This window comes from Sorex araneus, chromosome 5 (assembly GCF_027595985.1).
Source record: "Sorex araneus isolate mSorAra2 chromosome 5, mSorAra2.pri, whole genome shotgun sequence".
In the NCBI taxonomy this organism is placed as follows: domain Eukaryota; kingdom Metazoa; phylum Chordata; class Mammalia; order Eulipotyphla; family Soricidae; genus Sorex; species Sorex araneus.
In genome coordinates, this window is record NC_073306.1 from 161,044,696 (window position 1) to 161,062,835 (window position 18,140).

The window sequence follows — 18,140 nt, forward strand, 5'->3', positions numbered from 1 at the left end:
CCCGGCCCGGCCTCCCGCCGGGGGCGCCCCCCGCTACCCCTTCCTCTCCGCCCCGCTCCCGCGCGCGCGCCGCCTCGGCGGGAGCCCCCTCCCCGCCTCCGGCCCCCGTTCCCGCGCGGCCCCCCGCCCGGCGCCCACTCTCGGCTCTTTCTTCCCGGCCCCCCTCTGCCTCCTCCCACCCACCCCCACTTTTCCAGCCCCGTCCTTTCCCGCTCGCCCTCTCCCGCCCCACTCCTCCGGCGGGGCGCGCTGCCCGGTTCCCGCCGGGGTACTGGGTGGGGGGTGGGGGGGTCGGTGCGTCTGTGCGCGAGGGAGGGGGCCGTTCCCGCGGGGCGCGGGGGACCCCCCTCCCCTCGAGAGCCGCGCGGTGCAGTGACCCGACTCTCATTCCTTTCCGGGTGGATTTTGACCCCTGGCCACCTCCACCTGTCGACCTGTCCACCTGCCTGCAGGGTGGGGCCGCCTCCCTGCGGTCCTGTTGTGGGGTGCGGGCAGCGCCCCACCCTGCCGGCTGGTTCGCCGCGCGCGGATCTGGCTGCTTCCCGGAGGGTTTTGTGCCGCCGCCGCCGCCGCCGCCGCCGCCGCGCTCTTTGTTTTAATTGTCCGGAGTACAGGCGCCCAAAGCGGGTTCCTGTTTGATTTGCAGCCCTGAGACCCCATTTCTACTTGGGACCGAAATGAACGTGGATTCAGTAGACCCCCCAGCAATTGTCTTCCAGCACCCAAACGAAGGGGGGTGAGGTGGAGGGGGACGAGGCTCTTGAAGTGTGCGAACAGCTTTAAAAAAAAAATTTTTTTTTTTAGACACCCCTTTGGCCTTGCGGACTGGCGGCTCTCGCTAGCCGGGCTCTGTCGCCCCGTGGAGGGGCGCGGCGGAAAGGCGGGACCCCCAGCTGGCCGCCCCGCGGCGCGGATCTGGTGGCGCAGAGAACTCGGGCCGGCGGATGCTGTCTGAAACAGTTAAGGCACCTTTGAAAGTTCGCACAGGCTTCCCTTGGCACTGGTGGATGTGTGCGGATTGGAAACTAAGAATAGATTCCCAGTTGGGGAGCGCACAGCCCTTGCCCAGCGGACGTGCCACGGCGGCCGGCGGTAGGTGAAAAGTGGGAGAGGGTTGCAGTGGCGCTGGCCCAGGGATGCCCAGGCTGTGTGGTTCGACCTGTTTGGGAATCCCCTGGGCCTGAACATGTCCTCTGCCATCGGGGTGCAAGCCTGGCCACGCTCACTTACTCAGCTGAGCTCAGCTGAGTCATCCGGACCTGTTTTTAGGTCACCTGAGTGTGGTGGAACAAGGGGTGGGGCGCGGAGGGGGGATGGGAGGTGAGAGGGGTCCTTCTCCTTGCTCCAGGTGCTGGCTTTCAACTTCCAGCCTGCACCCCAATCCCCGAGAGCTTGCTTTGTCAGAGCGCCCACCACTCTGTAGCCGGTCCCACGAGAATTTTCCAACCCAGACACCTCATTTCCAGACCCATCAGCTAGCAGGGGAGTGGGCTTCTGTGACTCTTGCATCCCACAGCCTGGGAGGGGTTTCTCCGTCGGACAGATGTCCCCACCCTTCTGCCCCACTCCACGGACCCAAAGCGCTTCCAGTTCTCTTGTGTGAGGGAACAAGTCATTTCATGAGATGTCCAAGGGAATGAAAAATGTGGGTGTCCCTAGTTTTCCTTTCAGGTCCGAGTAGAGTTGAGGCTTTTAAACATGGGACATGGAGAAGGGGGAGGTGAGTGTGGAGAGTTCTGGAGAAAGGGGCTTTGCACCTATTCCTGTGGCCTCCACCAGGCCTCTCAGAGTCCACAGGCTCGCGGGTGGGGTGGGTCGCCAGTAAGCCATATGGTTTCCTCAGGTTGTCTGTGATCAGAATTCATGCACTGAGAGTGTTCCAAGCCACAGGAGCCAGAAAGGTTGAATTCACCTATCTGGAGTCCCACCGCGGTAGGAAATGGGTTGTTGCATAACTAGGTGTGTACACTTTCTCAGTGGCTCCTCTTCACGCCCCCTCCCCACCATCGTGTGGGAGCACCACTGCCTGGATCCCCAGAAATCCAGAGGGAGGCAGGAACACCCTTTTGGTGAGAAACCGCAGGCCTGCAGAAAAGCTACCCAAACACAATTCGATCTGCTAAAAGGCCCTGTAAGCTGCTGCAGGGCCCCGGGGCCAGGGCTGCCAGCCTGACTGATTAATTCTGGATTGGAGAGGGGCAGAGAGAGAGTGGGGATGGATTTCTATTCACTAAAGAGTGTGACATTTTGATCCGGAAGATAGAAGCAGTTAACACCCTGGCCCCTTGCTCTGGAGTCGGTAATTCGGAGGGTGTGGTCTGATTTCAAAAGAAAGCCCTTTATTTAAAAAAGATCCTTCTTGGCCACGGCTGTGCGGAAGGGCTTAAAATCCTACCATTACAATTGGTTGGTTTAAATTAAGTTTGAGCATACCACTAAAATGAGCGGACGCCTGCGTGTGCAGAGGGTATGAAACTGGCATGGTTGCGCATTTGTATCTTGATTCATTGATGACAGGCCTTACAAGGGAACAGTGAGAGTCACTCCTTATCCTCCACCCCCCTCCCAGCTCCGATCCATGGTATGAATGGGCTGGAGGAAAAGGGGCTGGCAAAAACACGCAGGAACATTCACTGAATTTGACTGCTCCTTGGGCACAGAGTGGCATTCTAGGCCACTGGTTCTCAGGTCAATAAGATCAGGGACCAAGGTTAACTATTCACTTGCCACATAAAGAAATACTCAACAAAATCAAACCCCACCTCCACAAAAAAAAAAAAAAATGTCCCACATGATTTTGTGAAAAAAGACAGGGCCTTTTTTTCCTTTACCAACAACAACAATAAAAAAAAAAAAAAGATGGGCATCACTTATAAGCAAAAACAACCCTCCAAAGGGAATAAAATTTTCTTGTAGGAAAGCTCCCAATTTATCTTTGTCTCACTTGGCTGTAGACCAGTAGAAATTTACCTTGGGACTAGCGCTGTCCACACCAGCACTTGGAAAGCACATTTCTAGGTAACTATGGATTTGAAGGTAAAAGGCATAAGCTCCTGCAGAGACAATAGACCATGGAAGGAGAGGAAGATGGGACCAGCTCCAAGAACCCATGTCTCATGTCTCAGCATGGCCTATAGCTCAGTGCAGCGGTTGAAGCCAGCCTTACGTGGTAGACAGTTCTCCCCCGTAAACTGTAAGCTCCTTTAAAGCAGAAGCTGTTTTGCGATCAGCTCTGTATATTTACCTTGCCTTCCACAGAAAGTCCTTACACACATGTATGAAATAAAGTCAAATCCATCCTCTTCCTCTTGCCTTTTTCCTTATATCCTCCTTTTTCCCGTCTCTCTCCCTTCTTACCTTCCTGTCTTCCTTTTTGTGTCTCATTCATTATGACCTCCTCATCTTTTCCCCATAGCCAGAGTTCTTTGAAATCCTTGTCTTTTCCCCTGCACCCTCCCCTTCCTTCCTTCCTTTCTGCAAGATCAGATGTTCGGAATAAAGATGAATGAACCGTGACTTTTTTGCCTTCCACAGCAAAATAAAAGAGAAGAAAACAAAAACAGAAGAGTAGACTACAATACTGGGCATCGGGTGGTGGCGAGGTACAGTAACTTTGTACATCAATATCATAAATAAAAGCACCTTGTAATCATGTTTACTAAACTATTATAAAAGGAGAAGATGGGGCTGGAGAGATAGCACAGCAGGTAGGGTGCTTGCCTGGCACCTGGCCAACTAGGGTTCGATCCCTGGCATCTCATATGGTCCCCCGAGCACTGCCCGGAGTAATACCTGTGTGCAGAGCCTGGAGAAAGTCCTGAGCACAGCTGGGCATATGCCCCCCACCTACCTTTAAAAAAAAAGAGGAGAAGGTGGTTGTCAGACAATGCACTCCTTATTTTCACCCAAAAACGTGTTTTTCTGATCAAGATTACTCCTCAGACCTGGTGCTGGAGGGATGGGTGTTGAAACACTATGTGACTGAAACCTAATCATGAACAATTTTGTAAGGGTCTATCTCACAGTGATTGATTTGAAAAAAAAAAAAAAAAAGATTGTTCCCCAGGACCCACCTTAACTCAGCACCCTTTTTCTTTTTGTTTTGGGGGTCATACCCAGCCATGCTCAAGGCCCGTTCCCTGCTCTGTGTCCAGGGATCAGTCTGGGAGAGCTCAGCTCAGAGGACCATACTGAGTGGCTGGGGATTGAATCTGGGTCGTCCATGTGTGAGGCAGGCACCTTACCTGCTGTACTATCGCTCTGCACCCCCAGCACAATTTTCAATTCCATTTTTTTAAATGCCCTCCTTGCCATGGTTTTCTCTTGCCCATATGTACTTTCTATCTCTTCTTCCTGGCTTGCATCTTCCATTTTCGCTCACGTCTTCCTCCTTCTCTCCTGGGACCATTCCTTCAGCTGCCATACTTACCTCCTCTCAGGCAGACCCCATCTTTGCAACTTCAAGCCTCGATTCTGCACTCTCTGTCCCTGGGCCCGAGCCCTTGCTTTGAGAAGTTGTCGTGAAGAGGGCCTGAGAGCGCCAGTGCGAGCCGCCCGTTTCTCTGTGTCTACAAAAATGCTGCAGGTCTTGGAATCACTGGGTCTCTAGCCCGGCATGCTCGGAACGAGCTCTATTTCTGGGCCTGTCAGATGAAATGCTGTTGCTCCTAGTTATTTTTGGCTCTTTGCCCTTCCAAATAGGTGCGTATTCAGCTGGATTCTACCCCCACCCCGAGCTAGGGAAAAAAGCAGACAGCTTCTGTTGGCCCAGCTCCTCCTGGGCCTGAGGACCACTCGCCCCCACCCCTAAGGAGCAGCTCTCAGGAGGGAAATCCACTCTTGGGTCCCCGCAGCCCTCTGATGGAGAGTATGGTGCGCTGAGCTTCCCTGGCTGGGTGCAGACGGCTGGCTAGAACCCTCTCTCTCCGCCTGAGCTCTCTCTCCATCAGGGAGCTGCCCTGTCAGCCTGGGCTCAGCTGCAAAGGCCCCGCCTGCCACCCTGGAGGTCCTGGCACATCCGGCTGAGAAAACACAGACCTATCTGGATACCAGAGGAAGGAAAGTCCCTCAAAAGGTGTGGGGTCAAGGACACAGATTCCCAAGGTGGAAGGTTATCTTGGAGTGCGCAGGTAAAGAGGAGTCTGTTGGAACTAAAGGGTGTGGTGCAGAGAAGCCAGGGAAAGAGGTGCAGTTCCAGTGGGAAGGAGCAGGCAGAGAGTGTGATGGGGCACCAGGAGGTCAAGTTCAGGTAGTGAATGAGAGAGCTCCAGCACACAAGTGCACTTGGGGACCCTGGGTGGATCAACACGCGCTGGCAGTATTGAGTGTCTGCATCCTGCAGCTGAACCCAAGATGCTCCAGCAGCCATTAGCATCGACTTAGAGCTTTTAGTCTCTCTGATAATATACAATATCAAGGAACAAGAAATGTCAAGGGCAGCCACACTTGTGTCTCTCATCCAGAGAAGGAGGCTTCTCTCATCCTTTCTAGAGGACCCTCCTCTCAGCTCTCTACAGCTTTGCCTCTGTGATATTCTTTTATTTTTAAAAAAGTTATTTTTGGTTGGGGTGTGGGGGGGAGTCACACCTTGTCTCTGTGCTAAGGGACCATCATCCTGGTGATGCTCAGGGAATTAAATGCCATGCCAGGACTCGAACCAGGGTCGTGGCTGTAGCCGTATGCTAGGCAAACCCCTTATTTCCTCTGAAACTTACTCTCAGGCTCTGAGATGTCCTTTTAAAGAGGTTATCTAACATGGCTTTGATGCCTTCATTCCTTTCCTCCCATCACAGCCCCAAGAGGTAGGCGCTGTTTCATTTCACAGGTGAAGAAGTTGCTCTTTTTAAAGATCAAGTCCACGATCAGGAGGAGGCAGGGCCAATTTGCTCAAAAGACCAGGGCCCCGGTGTTGCAGAAATTCCCAGCAAAAGCCAGTGAAAAGCCAAGCAGCACACCTTGAGAAGAGGGAGAACATAGTGTCACCAGCGGACAGTTAAATTCGTGCTCCAAAGCCTGGGCCCCCGAACAAAGCAAGTGCTTTGTTTTATAGACTATCTGATGGGGCTGGGGCACTTCAGTCCAGAAGCAAAAATTCCCAAATTTTGCAAAGCAGGGTTTGGACCATCTCAGGGAATTTACTCCAAATGTGCCTATTTGGAGTAAATTCCCAGGTCACCAAGCAAATCTAGGACCATCTCAAGGACATCCCAAATGCGTTCCATGATTCTGTCGTGTCACCTAGCCTCAGCTGCCCCTTGGCAGCTCTAGCTCTCTGGTGTTCGCCTGCCTGAAGTGAGCCTATGTGAAATGTGGGCAGGGATCTATTTGTCTCATCATAAGCACTTCCCTCTCCCCCAGCCATGAGAGTGACAGGAAAAGGGGTGAAAAAGCAATAAAGTGGTACACACTGGGGGGTCCCACCTGAATGTGAAGCCTTAGGTCTTTGTCAGGTGCCTTCGAGTAAAGCTGGCTGTAGCATGCAGGCCCTGGCCAGCAGCTAAGTCACATGGACCAGGACACAAGTCTCTTCCCACCTTCATCTTCACGCCTCTGCTAACTGCAGACTTCCAAATTGCCAGTCTTCCTATTTGCCTGTTCTGGGCTAGCAGAGGACCGGGAGGGCAGATGGTCAATGATCAGGCCCTAGACGAGAGTCAAGGACTGTCTGGGTGGACTGTCTATTGCTGACTTCCAAAGAAGGCTCACAGAGGAACTGCATCCAGCACGAGGTCATGGGAAACAGGAAATTATTTATATCTGTTCATCGGAGAGTGAGCATCCAGAGGTGGCCCCTCTCCTTCACCCATATCTCTCGAACTACACATAACCCCAGAGAGGAAGGAATATCCTCATTTCCCCCCATCCCATCCCCGAGAGAACTGGTCTAGCAATGGGGGGAGATGACTAACCCGCGTCTTCACCAGGAGCCAGACACTCAAATGAGCAAACCATCTTGACCCGCTAGCCTCATTGGATCTACAAATGAGTCAACCCCAGCCTCCAGCCAACTGGAACTACATGAGAATCTCCAAGCATGAAACGTCTAGCTCCGTCCAGTCAACTCACTGAACCCCAACAGATAAAAATAAGTTGTTGATTTGAGTCACTGAATTTGGTTGGTAGTTGGTTCATAATGAACACTAAGTGAAACATCACCCCAGGTTCCAGTTAACAGTGCACCTGAACTATACCGTTATTTTTGAGCTTCCTGGCATGCAAAGTAAAGAGGGGAACAGAATGCATTCTCTGCCCATCTTATTCGTCATTACTACTATCATCGACCTGTGTGTTCACGGATCAGCTACCTAGTTCATCGGATTCCTCTCCTTGCAGTTCAATCTGAGATGAAGGTTTAATTCTCTTCTTATGTGAGAAGCACTTCTAATTTACCATAGTTACAGTTGGGCAAATTCTGTGACCTGTCTGGCTAGAGCAGGTCAAGTCCCTGGAGTCGTGACTCATAAGAGCATGTCGCTTAAGCTGTACCAAATATTTCAACCTGGAGTTCAAGCCTGTTTAACTCCTGTTTGGTGCCCAGAGCAGCCTCCACCTCCTGCCTTTTGTCCCCAATTAAGTCACAGTTGGGCTCAGTGACTCTGGGGTCCCGCACAGCAAAATGATTAAAATAGAAATGCTGAAAATAGTCGAAACCGAAGCAGATTGGATGATTTATTCAAACTGTCGGGAAAAATTACTATTCGGTCCAGAACTGAAATTTAGATTTGTGGCTCCTAATCAACTAGAGGACAGTTCATACCTGGGCAAACCCCCAAACGGGGAAAGGGGGAAAATGCAAATGTCTTTAGATCCTCCAGAACCCATTTCCTAGGGGTGGGTGGTGGAGTGTTTCAGGAATCTTATCTGTACCCAGAATGGTACAGTGTTTAATACCTTACTGTGCTTATTATGAAAGCGTTTCTTCATCAAGTGACTTCCCATGGCTCGCGAAGATGAAAGATAGAAAGGGATGCGTGACCCTGAGAGTTCTGTTCTCTTTGTGCCTTTGGTGACCAGGTATCACTTTACTGCCAGTCCCACTCTGGGAATCCTAGATTAGAACCTGGGGTAGCTGAGGTCACCTGACTTTCTTGGGACCTGGGTTAGGTAGAGCCAGGCATCCCTGTGGATGGAGTAAGCTATGTCTCTAGTGCCTTTGACCTCATTTTTCTTTATTCTCCACCCTCCTCTGTCCTCATGCCAGAGACCAGGCCTCAGAGTCCCTCAGCTGAAACGCTTAGTGGGTGATCTGATGGTTGGGAGAAAGGGCCTTTGCAGAGCCCCGCCGAGTCCCCCATCACACACATGCCGAGCCCCCGAGGGTTCACTTCTGCATGGCCATTCACCCTGATCGCCACCCAGTAAGGTTCCCACTGATGGGCTCACAAAGGCTCCCTGGAGTTCTCAGCCCTGCTCCCTTTGACTCTGGCCTTATTTGGACAGAGAGTCTTGCCAGACGACATTAGTCATCAAGCTTAGATGCCTCACTCCAAGATGGCCCCTCACTCAAGATGACCACTGTCCATAAATGGGATGAAATTTGGCCAGGGGGTGCATGGAGGGCCGATACTGGGAAGACATGGGGGAAACGGCCAGCAGGGAGTGGAGGCTGAGCTGGAATGGAGGCTGCCATGAGTCAAAAAATGGAGGCTGGAATGGAGGTTGCCATGAGTCAAAAAATGGAGGCTGGAATGGAGGCTGATACGAGTAAAAAACTGGAGGCTGGAATGGAGGCTGATACGAGTCAAACTGGAGTTGCTGAGGAGTGTCCTTGTCTAGAGGTCCCCCAAGGAACATGCCTTCTAGAACTTTCTTTTAGACACCTGCCTGCCTTCCCAGCATCGAGAGATGAAACAATTCTGTCCTTCATGCCACCCAGTTTGCAGTTCTTTGTTCCCTGGTCCTGCCACACCAACACCCAGATGATCATCTTCCCTGGGCCTTTTTGCGTTGTCACACACCCACTGTGTCCTTGTCTCTGTGAGTTCTGGAACCGTGACCCAAGGCCACAAAACAAATCCAGCAAGGCCCTTGCTGAGCTCGTTGGTGAGGATCCATGTCCCTTCTGTTGTGGTTCAGACTCTCCCAGGTGACCTCCTTCCCCACCCCGCCACACACACACAGTCACTCCCCCTTACCACTCTCTGGTGGGTGCCCACTCCCATGGCTCTGGAAAGAGAGCATTCAGGACAGGAACTAGCTGGGAGCCCCCCTGAGTCAGCCCACTGGGGTTCTAGCCTGGTGCTCTGAGTGGGCTTGCCCCGGGAGCAAGGCGCCATTGGCTTCAGGCACCTTCTCACTCCCGGACTCTGATTAACTCACATTATGAATAAATTCAACAAACAACAAATGTTTGTCGAACAAACATTAAATTATTAATGATTGGTAAAGAGAATGTGTTATGCCTCCCAGAGGTATTCAGATGTGGAATGAGGCCTTTACCCAGAAAAGGAATTTTTAGGCGTGGGGTGTGGGGCTAGCAGGCGGTGTGGGACAGAGCGAGCACGGCTGGGAGGCTTGGGGCAGAGAGGGCGAAGAAAGAATCTCTTGCTGATTCTCTTCCTCATCCTAAGGCAGCTTCTGTGTCTATTTGGTGCAGGATCCCAGAGGACTCTGGAAGGGGACTGGGGAGGGACTTGTCTTCCTCCATACTTGCAGAGGCCTTACCCACCCCACACCCCTCTCCACCCCTCCCGCTGCCCCCCCACGCTGGAGGGAGCCCAGGCCTCATTATAGGCATGTACCAGGACTGCTGTTTTAAACTCCAGTAGTGCTGAACAATTCAGAAATAGATCCATTATAGGACTGCTTTAGCCCTAGGGCTTTAACCCAGGTCACTCGAAAAATCCAAGATTGCACAGTAATTCAAATTCTTAAGAGGGGAAGGGGGAGAAACCCCCCTCAGGCCCCCTTTCCAACAGAGCTGGGGGGTGGCCTCTTCACTTCTGTAGTGTGTGCGAATAAATAGCTCTCACATTGAACTTGAAATCTCTCTCGCTCTTTCTCTTCTCCAGCTATTAATTGATAAGAGCAGCTCATTTTACCCCTTATGCTCTGCTGTGGGATTACAGTGTAAATAAACCGGGTTGGGTAGAGCGGGATAGATGTGAACTGTTCCCTAATTCCTCTTAATCCTGGGTCAAGGGTAGCCAGATTTGGCCATAAGCAACACCGCCATTGGTCCTTGTCCACGATCTAAATGGATCCACTGTTCCTTCCACGAGGATTCCAGTAACTTCCATGCCCTTGCTTTTCAGTGGCCAGCTCCTTGTTTGGTTCTAAGCCAGGAGAGGACTCCGGCCTGCAGGAGGGGTTCCGCTAGACTGCTGGATATTGTCGAACACCGAGGTGCTCTTCTTTTCCTTGAAACAGACAAGAGGGAAGAAATCGGTGAGACCAGGGTTCCCTCCCCGCGAGGGCCATGCCTGTGCAGAGTTTCCTAACTTGCTTCCTCGTTTTCCCAGCACATTCCGATCATTATCTAATTATTCATCTCACCTTAGAGTTCGCAGCTCGAGTGATGCCCGTGGCGTAAATGAAGGCCTTTACCTAGAGACCTGATGTTGAATCCTTGTGATTGACCTGGAGGCCACAGTACCGCCCGCACCCACAGAGCAGTTGGATGGGGCAACAGAATCCGATGGAAGGAGTTGAAGAGAAGGCACCAAAACAAGAAACTGAACTTCATTCACTGAGAAAGGGGGCAGTTCAGGATGAATGCGGCCAGGAAGCTGCTTAAACTTTAATTATTCATTTGTATGCATTTTCAGGAAGTCCCGTGTGCTCTGCAAACATATTTAATAATGAACTCTCAAATGCAAGTGAGGTGCAGGGGCAACAATTGCTCTGTTAGAGACAAAACGTGTTGGTGATTCTGGGCGATTCTTTTTGTTTTATGGTGTGTGTGTGTTTGGGGTGGGGGTCGGGGCCGTACCTGGCAGGGCTCCGGTGTAGTTTCCAGCTGCATCTGCATGCTGCCGTACTGGCAGGAGCTCAGAGACTATATGCAGTGCCCAGAGTCAAAACGAGAGCTGCAGAATAGAAGGCAGGCTCCTTACTGCCGAACCAGCTCTCCAGCCCCTGCAGCTCTCCTTTTGCAAGAAGCCTCCTCGGGCAACTCAGCTGCGGCCTCGTGGCCAAGAACAGCTTCTGGGAGGAAATACTACACAGCTCAGTCCTAGTACCTCCCAAGGAAGCATTTTCAGAACATACAGGGTAACGTTTCCCAAAGTGGGAGATTCCACATCCCACCAGGGGTGGTGGACCAAGGTGGGAAGCAGAGGGGGCATCAGCTGTCGTCACAGGTACAATTCAGGGGTACCTTTTGTTAGTTGACTTAATTTCCAGGAGGGGGGCACTTAGTGATATTTTTTCTTTTTTATTCAAAAAGGAGGAGGTAGGTCAAGAAAGTTTGGAAATTTCTGATATAAGTGATGATTGATAGGTGATAGGCTGATAGTAAATGGGTATGAATTACTTTAGAAATCAAAGATATTTTGAGGAAGAGGGTTACTCAGAAAAAAAAAGTTGAATGAGGCACATATTTTTAAAAATTGCCTTCAAGAAAAACGTAAAAGAAAGTATTTCCAACCCAAAACATTGAACACAGCCTTAAATAAATGGAACTGCAAAGACCAAGCACCAAATGATAAGCAATCACTTGAAGTTGTGTGTCAACATATTTTGTGCTCCTAAAATTACATCCTCTATGCACTGTTGGCAGGATAACTTTACAAAAAAATCTTTAAGAAATATGGTTTTAAAAAAAGAAGGTAAAAGAAAAGAAAAAAGAAATACGGTTTTAGCATCTCCAGAAAGTCTAAGTGTATCTGCCAAGTCACTGGAGGGCAAAAACAAAACACTTAGGAGACAAAAAGCAAAACAAAACAATAAAAAACAAGCAAGAAGTGAGAGAGGCGACAGCTTAGAGGTGGTGGGTGAACACCCTCCCCCAGATAAATGTCTTCATAGACCGTAACTTCGCAGGGGACGTGGCTCAGAGGGAGAGCACTTGCTTTGCATGTATGAGGCTCTGAGTTCAATACCTAGCACCACCAGAAAAACTCAATACCACAAATGAGAAGTGTTTTGAATGCTCCTTCTTATTTCCATCACCTGTAGAGCTTTGAAAATTCCTTATGTTCTTTAAAATAAACCTGAAGATCACATCAGAATCTTCTCAGAGGGTGGGACCCAGACTTCAATATTTTTTAAGTTCTATTCAGTGGGTCTTATATGCAATCAAGGTAAAGGAGCCCTGTAAAACCAAGCTTCCTTGGTCAACTCGAGAGATTTCTGCTCTCTGCATGGAAAAACTGGACAGCAAATCCACGCATGAAAGAGGACAGGGAGAGTGTTCGGGGAGGCGTTGATCGCTAACAGCAATATGCCTTGCTCCTGTACCTATTGCTGGACAGTATATAATTGACCGCTCATGTCGAGAATTTAGCCAACTAACCTGAAGGAAGTTTGATGGGAGACAATAACTGCTTATTTCTTGTTAACACATTTTTTTTTAAATTAAAGCACCTGATTTACAAAGCTATTCATAGTTGTAGTTAAGTTTTATTTTATTTTATTCTTGTAGTTGAATTTTAGACACACAACATTGTAGCACCAATCCTGCCCCTGGTGCCAACCTCCCCCCACCAGTGTTCCTGGGTTTTCTCTCGTACTTCCCTGCCCCCATAACTGCTTTTCTTAGCTTTTGTCAAACAAAAAGCCTACCTTACCCCAAGACTACTAGCAGAAATTCAAACTGAAATAGGAATGGTGATGAGTTAGAATGGAAGAAATTTTTCATTTTGTTTTAAGCAAACAAAACCACACCAACAATTCCCTTATGCACCTGAAATCCTGATTGTTTCCAATATTTAGTTTACTTTGTTGGTGCTGGGGATTCAACCCAAAGCCTCACATATGCAAGGCTAATGTTATACTGCTAAGTCATATCCTCAGTCCCTCAATATTTATTTTATTTTTACCTTTATATTTATATTCCCTTTGTTACGTGGCCAACCCGGGTTCGATTCCTCTGTCCCTCTCTGAGAGCCCAGCAAGCTACCGAGAGTATCCCGCCCACACGGCAGAGCCTGGCAAGCTACCCATGGTGTAGTCAATATACCGAAAACAGTAACAACAAGTCTCACAATGAAGATGTTACTGGTGCCCGCTTGAGCAAATCAATGAACAACAGGACAACAGTGCTATACTGCTTGTTATATATTATATTATTATATATATTTTCCTTTATATTTATATAAATACATAATATACATGTGTTTTAACCTTTATATGTTTTTATATATGTTCCCTTTGTAGTGTAAATATATATATATATATATATATATATATATGTATATATAAAGGTAGCACTGTAGCACTATCATCCCATTGTTCATCGATTTGCTCATAGATATGGATGGGTAGCTTGCCAGGCTCTGCCATGCAGGCGGGATACTCTCGGTAGCTTGCCGGGCTCTCCGAGAGGGACAGAGGAATCGAACCCGGGGTGGCCACGTGCAAGGCAAACGCCCTGCCCACTGTGCTATTGCTCTAGCCCCATATACATAGGAAGATATATATATGTATATATGTATATATATAACAAAGAGAATTTTGATTTTTTTCTTTTTAAAGAAAAACAACTTAGTGTGTGATGGAATTGGAATTATTCTCCAACAATTCCCTATCACCTTTGAGCAAGTCCCTCAACTTTCTGAGCCGCCTTGATCCTTTGAAAATGATGCCAGGCATTGCTGGGTAGTTCTAAGGATGAAATGAGACGGCGCCCAGGAAGGACTTTGCAAGCTATTCCACCACGAGGTGATTAGTATCATTTTGCATGGGATAAAAGTCTTAACCGTGCCTGGAATCAAGGTGCACTTCTGAGTGCCTCATACCCTGCCTTTTTATTCCCTTGGACAAACCTCCACGCAGCTGCCATTGGAATGCTCCAAGCTCGAGCTCTAGTTTCAGAGACTAGATTCTCCATCTGACTGGCATCCCCTTTGCACCAACTGCAGGCTCAGCTGGTTCATTTTAACTTTAGTTAGAGATTAGTCTTCAGCCTTAATATAAATGAACCAACGTTGTCCTGACTAATCTTTCTATTTCCAGCAGCACAGACCACAAAACAAAACAAAGCAAGCCCTCTCCCCACGCTCCTTCAGGGGCTGCTGATAAGTTCTCGTTCCCCAAGATAAACATGTGAGCTGCCTGGGGTAACTTCTGTCTCTGGTTTTCTGATAGATCCGGTTTTCTAATGCCATTCACATTTGGAGTAGCTATAGCTTATACTTTCTAATCTAAAAATACCCAAAGCTTTTTCAAATCGTGTAAGTCATGGTATTATTAATATTTCAGGCAGTATTTTGCTATTATTCACATTAAAGCACTACCCCATGATATTTTGCTCTCTCTATTATGTACATAAACACCATTTAAATCTATTTTATATATTTCATATAGAGAGCAAACAACAATAAATTCTATATAAAGACACTGTAATGTCTTTTGCACATGTTTTATAATTTATGACATTTTATTTTTGTCATCGATAAGGACATCCATATCTATGTGTAAAATGAGTTTAAAGTCCTTTATATTTCATCTCAACTTACTAGGTTTAAATTTAGGGTGACTACCTGTCACTTTCACGATCCTTCTAAATCCAGCACCTCCAATTATATCGAAGAAGCATCTGCCTACCTAACCAATTTAACAACAACGGCAACAACAAAAATAGGCAAAATACCAAGAAAGGCCTTGGCAGCATCCAGCCGGAGAAGTAACACTCAAACTACAGAGCAAACCCCTCCCCTCTGGATCTCATTAAACCTTATAGTTCTCCCATGAAGCTGCACTCACTGCTTTGATTTTTTTTTTTTCCAGAAAAAGGACAGGGAAGGCCCAAGGAGAGTTGGGTAATTTTCAAGGTCACATGACAGCATAATAAGAGGCGGAAGCCAAGTGTCTCCAGGGGGCTGGCGCAGGGGCAGCCCAGCTGGACAGTAATGTCTCCGTGAGCAGAGGGCAGGGGCCTCTAGTCTCTTGGGAAGTGTCCAGAGCTTTCCCAATTCCTCCCAGCCATCGCTAAGCATCCCAATGATTGTGCTTTAGCTTTTAATACCTTCCCATCTCTCATCCAAGGCAGAGACGGAGAGGCAGCTTTGACCTCTCAGGAGCAAACAACCTTTCCTTTCTAGCAAGGACTTTTTTTTTTTCCATTAGGAACTCCACGTTTAAAAAAGTTGACTTGCAAAATCACAAGCATAACATCCATCTGTGATTTGAAAGGGATGCGCCCCTTCGTGGGGAACGTTGAGAAAGATTCGAATAGGGTCATTTTCCTGCACTGCTTGTGTCTGAGGTACAGAAGACAGACAGGGAGAAACGGGTGCAGGGGGAGAATAGAGTGAGAGGAACACCGTGGGAAAAAGGAGAACTGATTCTAGGTGGAAATGCCACATTCTAGAGAATAGACATAGCTTTTAATGTTCTATGTAAACCAATCTCCAGATGATTGTGAAGGCTTGTTTTTATTTCACAGAATTCTCCACCGAGACTTATTCATCACGGCTCCCTTATTGCAATGACTCAAGACTGGGAGGGTATTTTGTTCCCCAGGGAACTTTTGTGGGGGGGCTTCCCCAGGAACACTCTGCCTGGCTGGGTGCTCAGACCTGCTGATGCTGTGTTCGGAGGCCACCAGTGCCACATGCAGTGGCTGGGCACGCCATGCCAGGGACCAGAGTTGGGCCTCTTGGGTGCTGTTTTGGCCCTATCTGATGATCGGGTTGTCACTGGAAGTGGGGATGGTGTGTGGGATGGAACGGGTAGGGGCCTGTTGATCCTCAGACCCTCATTCCGAAGACTCAGTGGGTCCCAGCTGTGAGTTGTGCGGACGCTGAGACCCCTGCTCTCTAATGAACACGACCCCCCCCAGGCAGACCCCTTCCTTCCTCAGCCCAGAACCCTTGCCCTGCCCGGCCGTATTGTTTTCTCAGCGCACAAGGCATGGCCACAGCTTGAACCCCAAATATTTCCCTAGATCCTCGGGCTCGGCAAACAGTGCACACCTGCACGAGAAGATACTCTGGCGACGTGTTTATTATTAGCCGTGTCAATCCAGGCAAGAACGTTTTCCGTTTGGGGGTCTGCCGACCTTTCATCACAGCGGTGAGCAAAAGCCTGAGCACACACAGGGCGGCAGTTACCTTCCAGGGGAGAGGTGACGGCTCTTGGGCGTGGGCGATGATTGGAACCAGGCTTCCCTGCTGGACTGTTGAGCTCAACCTCTCGGATCTGTGGCGTCCCCTCCCTCCCCAAACGGCTCATTGTGTGCAGAGGTGGCAGCGGCTGTGGACCACTGGAGTGTGTCCCTCTGCCACCCCTGAGAAGCCGCCCTATTATCCACTCAGGCCTGGGAGACCAGCCAGCCTGACAGCGAACAGCTGTCAGGGGGACACCTGTAATTGATCAAGCTGCCAAGGCAGCCTGCGCAGAGGCCGTGCAGGGAGTCCTAAGCCCCTTCCTCTAGTGCCTGCGAGCCCGCGCGGTCCCCGCTGTGGAATCAGCTTCCTTCCGGTCCCTCGGCCGTCCAGCTCTTCCCTGGTGTCCACGCTGCTGCTCAGACAACATCAAAGCTGGCTTAAGTCCTGTCTGCCTGCCACCCCTCCGCGCTAGCAAGGCAGGAAGCCACGCCCACTACCCCTAAGGACCTTTGCACAAGTTGGTCAGCTGTTGTTTACTTCCCCTTGTGCAGGATCAGTTGGCCCATATGGGAAGCAGCCCAGTGCTCCCCTGCCCAAGCACAGGGGCTGGACCTCTCTGAGTAAAGTCCTCGTCCACCTCCTGCAGTGTTTGTCCTTCTGAGCACCCTGACACAGATCGGCCAGCGCGCGGCTGCGCCTGTTAGAATAATGGGACACAGCAGTGTCCTCAGAGCCCCAGTCAATGAGTACATGTTGAGGATTTGTTGTCTGAGCATCTAGCAAAGGAAGGGAGTGAGAGAGACCCGGAAAGATGAAGATAGAGACGGAGACAGAGAGAGTCGCAACCAAAAGAATAAAGAATCGGCTCAGAGTGCTTAGCCCGGGAGCAAAGCCACCGTCTTTGAGACGGTGGGTGTGCTTCAGCCCAGGAAACCATCTGGGTGGTCAGAATGAGGTCTTCAGGTCATTGAAAGGAGCAGGCGAAGAAGCGTGCCTGAGAAACGCGTGTGGCAGCGGGAGGACGGTGGGGAGAAAGGCATGGCTCACTGGGAGTGTCTTCAATTTCGGGAACAACCCCCCACTCTGCCCGCGATGCGGCCCTCATCCAAGCTCATGGCAGACTCCTTTCCCCGGGAAATCCATCGTTCCTGCCCTCCGCTTTGTACAGGTGAACCATACATTTCTGCACCATGTCTTTGCATGTAGGGGCAGTGGGTGAGGTCACCCTTCCTTCTTCAGTTGTATATTGCACAACCCCAGGAGGCCAACGTGAGTGTTTGAGATATTTAAATATGACTTTGAGAAATGAGTCTGTCTTCAATGTAAAAGCCCGCAGTCACCACGATGAACCTGACTGCAATGTTTAAAATCCCTCAATAAAGAGACGCAGTGCTTTCTGCATATTCATTGCTGAAATGAATATTATAGATGAGTCCTGTTTGTGCACACATTCAAATAAGGCGATGGAAGGGAATGTGGATTTACTTCTTTTTTTATCAATGAAAAGAATTGTACTTGGCCAAAGCAAGGATTGTTTTCTCTTGCATAAAGAGCAGTGTGTAGAGGGGAGACCATCCTGCATATTGGTCTCTGAGCAAAGCTTTATTTTTATATTATTATGTCATTTTATGCACAGTCCCCAAGTGCCTTGTCAGTGACAACCACTCATTAAATCACTTAAACTATCATATAAAAATAAAGATGGATTTTAAGCTACACTGAGCCAGTCTGTCGGTTAGCAAATACTGATTGCTCCCTGAGGGGGTCCCAAATATTCTTGTAGGTGATGGAGATATATATTAAAGAAGTATATGATCCGTTTTCTCAGAAGGACTGAGAGGCTAATCTAAGTGACAAATAGACAAAGCTGTGGCGATCAAAGGAGATTATTCAGATAAATGCTGTCCCAGCAAAATGGATTGAAGGTCA

General features: G+C 49.2%; 1 long non-coding RNA gene across 1 annotated transcript; it reads left to right on the forward strand.

Moving 5' to 3' along the window:
* The first annotated feature begins 169 nt into the window (after positions 1 to 169).
* LOC129404919 (uncharacterized) lies at positions 170 to 12,541 on the forward strand. The gene is made up of 4 exons (XR_008630252.1): positions 170 to 1,092; positions 3,535 to 3,602; positions 10,254 to 10,386; positions 10,500 to 12,541. It is a non-coding gene; the product is annotated as an uncharacterized LOC129404919 (long non-coding RNA).
* The last annotated feature ends 5,599 nt before the right edge of the window (positions 12,542 to 18,140 follow it).